A 7446-nucleotide genomic window follows, 5' to 3' on the forward strand; every position below is an offset into this window, starting at 1 on the left:
CTCTATTCCTGTGTATTTTCCCACCTTAACACCACTAGTAATTAGTACCCCAGTTTCATTTAACTGATTAACATCAGTTAGAATTTTACAAAGGGGTATTTATGTATTTATTTATTAAAAACCCTTACCTTCCATCTTGGAATCAATACTGTGCATTGGTTCCAAGGCAAAAGAGTGGAAAGGGCTAGGCAAGGGGAGTTAAGTGACTTGCTCAGGGTCACATAGCTGGGAAGTGTCTCAGGTTAGATTTGAACCTAGAACCTCCTGTCTCAAGGCCTGGCTCTCAATCCACTGAGCCACCCAGCTTCCTCCCCCCTCCCCCCAAAGGGATATTTATTGTGAAGATGAAATAAGAAGAAAAATTACAAATATTCTCTCTTTGACCCCTGGAAGAATACTCTATGTATAATGCTTCTGTCCCTGGGGAGAGTGGGCTCACACTTATCTGAGTTTCTACCTAGCTTTTACTTCTCCAAATTTACTTCCAAGTGTGACATGGCTGATGGGGAAAAGATCCTGCTGCTGCTGGGCTGGGTCAAGCAGGTTGCTCAGAACTTTACTCCAGGGTCTTGAACTTTGTTCTCTTCCTATCACCAAAGCTGGCGTTCATTCCTCTATTCCAGGCTTCCTCTTTTTCTCTGTATTTTTTTTAATATTCTTATTTGCCTTAGAGTTATCTGTATCTGTCTTCCCCTCCTCTACCAGATGGCAAACACCTTGAGGGAAGGGCCATGATTTATTCATATTTTCAGTTCTAGCAACACTCAGAGAATCACAGAATTTTAGAGCTAGAAGCTCAGTTTCATCTGGTCCAATTCACAATTGAAAACAAATTCTTGTGACAAACATACCCAACAAGTGGTCATTCAGCCTTTGCATAGAATTCCAGTGAAGGGGAACCCACTAGCTCCTCAAGTATCCCATTTCATCTTTTGATAGTCATCATTCTTGGGAAGGTTTTCTTCTCATTAAGCCTGGATTTGCTTCTTTGCTATGTCTACCTCTTGCCCAGGGCTCTGCCTTCTGAGGACAAGTAGGACAAGTCAAATCCCCATTTTGCTTAACAGTTCTTCAAATACTTGAGCAGTTATCATGTTCCCTGCCCCTAGTCTTTTGTCCTCCAATCTAAATATTCCTACTTCCTTTCCCTGAACCTCAACTGGCTCAGATTCAATCCTGTTTGCCCTCCTATTCTCCTTCCTGTGGATCCTTGGGCAGCTTAATCAATGTCCTTCCTAAACTATGGTGTCCAGAACAAACCATAGTCATTACTCCAGATGTGGTCTGATCACTAGGCCAGAAAGAGTACAAGAAGATAATCACTTCCTTATTCCACACAGCAAGCACTTAATAGAGGGTTTTTTTTTTTTTGATGTATATACTTATAGATAAACTGAGTTCCCTAGGAACTGAGTAATGATTGGCTCACAGGGATCTACAGTACTTACAAGACCATTTCCCCTTATTAAATTGCAAATTCCCTGGGTATAGGGACTGTGGCATTTTAATCTTTTCATCTCCAGTGGCTACACAATGCCCTGAAGATAGGTACAGTGGAAAGAGTGCTGGATTTGGAATCAGAGGATACAGGTTCAGATTTTCCACTTACCACCTTTGTAGTTTTGGCAAGTCACTAAATTTCTCTGGTTCTTAGTTTCCTCATCTCAAAAATAAAGGAGTTGGACTACATGGATTCCAATATCATTTCTAGCTCCACATCTCTGATCCTATGATCCAGGATGCTTCATAAATGTTTTTCAAATGACTAAATAAATAAAGGTACCCAGTACAAGTTAGTAGATCTCCTACTTCCCTTCTTCTAGTGACTGAAAATCCACCATTAGAGATTCATTTTTTCTGGTATGGGTTGGGGAGCAGAGGGGGAATATCATGAAGGTTTCTTGGTCTCCCAAGAGTATCCCATCATAATGCTAATATCCCCAGGAGCATTTGTGGACAAGAGCTACCAAAAATGAAAAGGTCAGGCTGTGATACACAGTGTTGGAAGGTGGACCCACATGGATGAGATCACAGATCTCCCAAGGAAGAAGGGCAAGCTTTACATGGCTATCAGCTAACACATTATTGAACCATCAACTGATGGCTACATTACCATTTAGGGGAATCAAGTAGCATGGCAGTGGCATGAGCATCATAGCCCCAAACTCAGGCAAACTGTAAGCAGAGAAATAAATTCCTTTGCTCCCTTCTGTCCTTGTGACTCCTAACCCAATAACATCTGGTAACTTCAATAAGACCCTGAGAGAATTATCATCCTTGGACCATCCTTTAGATTTCAGATGGACATAGAGATGCACTTCCAGACTACACCTCAATACTCATCTGTCCCCTAAACTATGAGGATCTTCAGGCAGACTCTGGTCAGATGACCAAATCCCCCCACTGAATGTCTGAGTGTTTACCACTCTAGAATCACATCCTCACCATGACACAGCATCACGTCCCCGCTGTGTTAAAGAGTATATAATCCCCAGAATTGATGGATTCTGGGAGCAGCCTTCATCTTGCTGTTCCACCTATATTATTCTCTTGGCCAGATTCAACATTACTTTCTAGATGGACAAATTTCTCCTTTTATTTTTAAGTTAAGTTTCGGAGTCACATTCTTGCAAAAGGTATCCTTCCTGAACCCCAGGGGGTGGGGTTCACCTCTAGTTCCCCACAACAGTAGTACAAAAGAATATAAGCAAATAGACAATCTGGGGATTTAAGAAAGTATTAAATCCTTTGACTTCTATGTCTCTGTCTGGTAGCATCAACAGAGAGGCTCTGGATTTTGAAAATGGCTAAATAGACACTATCTCAAAATTCACCATTTGGGTGACTACACATGCAGGCATGCACAGATACAGATACAGACATAGACACAGACACACATGCACACATCCCTTTGGTAAGGAGAAGGAAAGGAAAAAAGAGATCCCTTCTCTTCCCCGTCATTGGAAGTCTTAGGGAAAACTGGAAGGGTCCAACAAACAGAAAGAGCTGAAGTTGTTTCACCTTTTAGGATTAATGAATAGGCTGCTATTTTTGCTCAGGGCTCAACCCTCTGTGGCAGACTGCTTCTCCTAACCCCCACAAATCCTAATATATAGCATTTATATATCACATTAAAATGTCCAGAGAACTTTAAAAATACTTTTCATTTTATTCCTACAATGACCTTGGGAGGTAAGGGCTATTGTTATCCCAATGAGGAAAACTGAAGTAGACAGGGGTTAAGTGACTTTTTGCTCAGAATACCACAACTAGTAAATGACTAAAGGCAAGATTTGAACTCAGGCTTCCAGACTTTGATCCTCACAAAAATTCCTCAAGGTAAATAATAGGCAAATTATTCTTATCAGAATGAGAAACCTGAAGATCAGAGAGATTAAATTACTTGTCTGAGCCCATATTTAGTGTCTGAGTAAGAATTCAAACATTGAATCAGTGAGCTGGCTTCTTTCTCTCCTCAAAGTATCCTGCATTTACTTATCTATATACATTTTGTATTCCTCCAGGAGGAAGTAGGCTCCTTGAGGGCAAGGATTTTACTGTTATTTTTGTTTTATCTTTAGTATATGTAGGCTTTAAAAAAAAACATAAAACTTTACCTTCTGTCTTAATAATAATTCTAAGGCAGAAGAATGGAAAGGGCTAGTCAATCTGGGTTAAGTGACTTGTCTAGAGATACAGAGCCAGGAAATGTCTGAGGTCAAATTTGAACCCAGGGCCTCCTGACTCCAGGTCTGCTGCTCTATTTACTGTGCTTATCTAGCTGCCCCCTACATAGTAGACTCCTAATGAAGACCAGTTGAATTGAATTGGATTGAATGGTTCAGTGTAAATTCATCCCCACTGCTGGGGAAATAATCCAAAAATGACAGTGGCTTGGAGGCAGCATCTTTGTATATCATTATTCAATTCATTTTATGTGACAAACATCTTTGTAGTTCCAGGTCCCTGCTGAATCATCATCAGTCTCTTTTAAGCACCTGACAGGACTAGGCACTGTAAAGAGTGAATGATGGAGACACAACTCCTGCCCTCTGGGAGCCCATAGTTTCAGACAGTCACACTAACAAAGACACTCAGATCTACTGACAATTGAACCAGCAATGAGCAAGGATGGAAGTTAAATGTGTTAACACTATGTGTGACAGATAATGTTTGTCTTTCTGTAATTTCAGAGTGGAATTTAAAAAATATTTCTTTTTAATTTTCTTCTTTGGTTGAAGGAGTTTGAAAACTTTCTGACTGGCTGAGAATGAGTTTGAGATCATTGATGGGCCAATCATCCCAAATCAGCATTTATGAGGTAGGTTGGAGGTAGAAGCATAGAATCATTGCATTCAGAGCTGAAAGGGATCTGAGGATCTTTGTACCTTACAACTTATGAGTTTGCAGTTGGGGAAACTAAGATCCTATCCACCTTCCTGCTATGCTGCTCCATTTTTGGGAGGGGGCATTCGAGCCCCATCTCAGGGTCCTCTGCTCCTGACTGGTAAGAATTCACCATGTTTAGATACCTTCATATCCTTCACAATATACTCAGATCATCTTCATCCATAGGCACATATATCATTTCTTCACCCTTCTCTTCTATCCTCCTTCCCTCATGTTTTGAGAATAGAAATCATTACTATTTCTGGAATAGGTGTGTATATTGGTTCCCTAACTCCACTTACCCTTTCTGTAACTCCTCAGACCAAAATGCTCTCCCCTCCACCACCTTAACATTTGTTGTCTTTCCCTTTTAGAATATAATCTCCTTAAGAGCAGAAACTATCTCGATTTTTGTATTTGTTAAATTTTTATTTATTTATATCCTTTTCAACTCAATTTAATATGACAAGCATTTTTATACATGTACTATTTGCTACTTGTTGTGCAAAGTGCTGAGGATACAAAGACAAAGGAATAAAGTAATTCTTGCTCTCAGGAAGTTCCTATTCTGCTGGAAAGAAGCAATATATATGTGAATGTTTCAAAGTAGGAGGTACTCTTTGTTTTATTGTCTTGCTTTGTAGCCAAATGTCATCAAGTGGGGGTTCAATTTAGAGGGGATCATGAGAGCTGTTAGGTCTGAAGAATGTTAAAAGATGAGATTACAAAGCTTAAATGTGCATTTCTAATTATTTCCCAAGGTTTTTTTTTTCCAAAATACCTGTACTTCTTATGAATAAACCATGAAAAACCTATGTTTGCATTACAGTATGTATGGTAGTGACTTAAAAGGACAAGAGGGAGCAGAACAGTGAACCCCGAGTTTTCAATAATGGAGGCAGTGCAAGCCAATTATGGACTTGGGTGCAACATCTCTGAATCCAAGGAACCCACAAGATCAGGAGTCTAAAAGGATAGAAAGTCTTAAATAGGGGCTAAGAAGTCAGAGGAAATTACAAGTTAAAAGAACAGAAAGCCTTGGCAAGACTGTATTCCTTGGTCAGTTCTGAGAAGAAGCAGGTATCCTAGGAAAATTATTAAGTTCATCAATCAATCACGTAACAAACATTATTATTGTGCAAGGCACATGACAAAGATTGAGATTGGATCTTTCATACTGAGCCACTTAGTTTTTAGTGTTAACAAAGCTAAATTTGGAGTTAGTAGTAGTTTCTCGGTAACCGAGGATGACGATTGTCTTTGTGTGTTTTTGTGCACAGACACTTGTGCGTGAAGGAGATTTAAGTGGAAAAGTTGATGCACAGAGACAGTCCCACTCTCTCGGCATTGGAAGCCTGGGTCCAGTGGCACGAAAAGTCGTTACATCTGGAGACTTCCTCAGCTACATTGGATGGCCGTGTTGTCTTTTGTGCTCCAACACGCCCTGAGCACTCCACAGTGCTTTTCTGCATCGCCATCTCAGCCGTTGAACATTCTTATTGGTTTCTTCCGTCTATTCGGCCGAAACAGTCTTCACATGCTGGGTGAGCAAAGCCCTGGTTCACCAGGGGTCAACGATGACCCAATGGCTACCCTCACAAGGTTTAGCCTGTCAAAGCCGTTGCCTGGGGTGTGGCCGCTGCTGCATGCTAGCAGCTACTGGGAGCCACAAGTGAGAGTTAATTTGGAGTTAATGGTTTTATAAAACCCCAGCCAAAGAGTGGTGACCCTTGATATATCTTTGATACTAATCAACCATGTCACAATCTGTTCAGTTGAGAAATCAGGGAATAGAGAATGTAGATGACTGCAATAACCTCAATATTGGATACATAGTTCAGAGTCAATTTTTTAAGGATAGGCAAGTAATGCCATCTTTGTGCATAAACACAACTCTGTATATTTTTATGTCTATATTAAAATACTTAGATGGAGTTGGGATTTTACTGGTATTTTTGTCCATATGTTTCCATAAATCCTCACTAGAGGATATACTCAAAGTCATTGAAGGACTTTTTCTAGTTCTTTTAATAGTCAATGGAACCAATATGTCACTCAAGTTGTCCATTTTTTTCCTCCCATTTTTACATTGCCAGTCTATCTCCTTTTCCCACCACTCAAATCTCTTTTCAACATGGAGTCTAGAAACCCCAAACTTGTAGCCTAGTAAGATTTGATGAACCCTAAGTTTTAGGACTAGTTTGTAATTTGGAGACCCCAAAGCTTGTACTTGTTCCCTGTTCCCATGAGAATCCACTCTGAGGGGAATCCTAGGCTAGCAGTTTCAGATGGAATAATGAACCCCAGGGTAAAGACAATTCACTTGAGGTAGAGGCTAAGCCCAAGATGAGTGACTCTTTAGTGCAGTAAGGCAGCCCATCAGTCTTGAAGGCTCAAGGTCCTGAGTCCATTCCTTGGAAGGAGAGTGTGATGTACTGTGAGAGTTTTCTGGAGGCAAGAAGAGTCACTCTTTCTATTGCTTTTACCTTGTAATTCTTTGTAATATTTCAGCCTGCTTATGTCAAGCATTCACCTCTCACTTTGTCTTTAGGTAAGCAATGTGCTAGTAAACTTCAGTTCTTTAGAGAGTATAGACTTGCAGCTATACAAAATCAGGGAGAATGTTGTTATTAAAAAGATTGACCTTTGTTACAGGAAAAATAGTTGGAATCTTTAAAAGAACTTTTAAATTTCCTGGTAGCATCCAGCTCATTCTTCTTTTTCTATTTAATATTGGATTGACTCATTGTCCATTTTCATTGTCCAAGATAGACAGATAGAAAGGCAAGCTTGATCACCCACCTGTCTTTATCCACTTTTTTTAACATATGGATATAAATATATGAATCGTTAGATGAAATTCCTTTCAACTCCATCCCAGTGAGTCAAAATGTATGTATGCATAGAAAAGACATATGGAAGTATATATGTATATGTGTATTGTAAGTGTTAAAAATGGTTTGACTAAACTTATGAGTTAAAAAGAATTATTGTGGTCGCTGTTTATAAAAATTAAAAATTAAACTATGAGTATATTAGAAGCTTTAGTAGCTTTAT

The sequence above is a fragment of the Monodelphis domestica genome, chromosome 4 (genome assembly GCF_027887165.1).
Source record: "Monodelphis domestica isolate mMonDom1 chromosome 4, mMonDom1.pri, whole genome shotgun sequence".
NCBI classification, from domain to species: Eukaryota; Metazoa; Chordata; class Mammalia; order Didelphimorphia; family Didelphidae; genus Monodelphis; species Monodelphis domestica.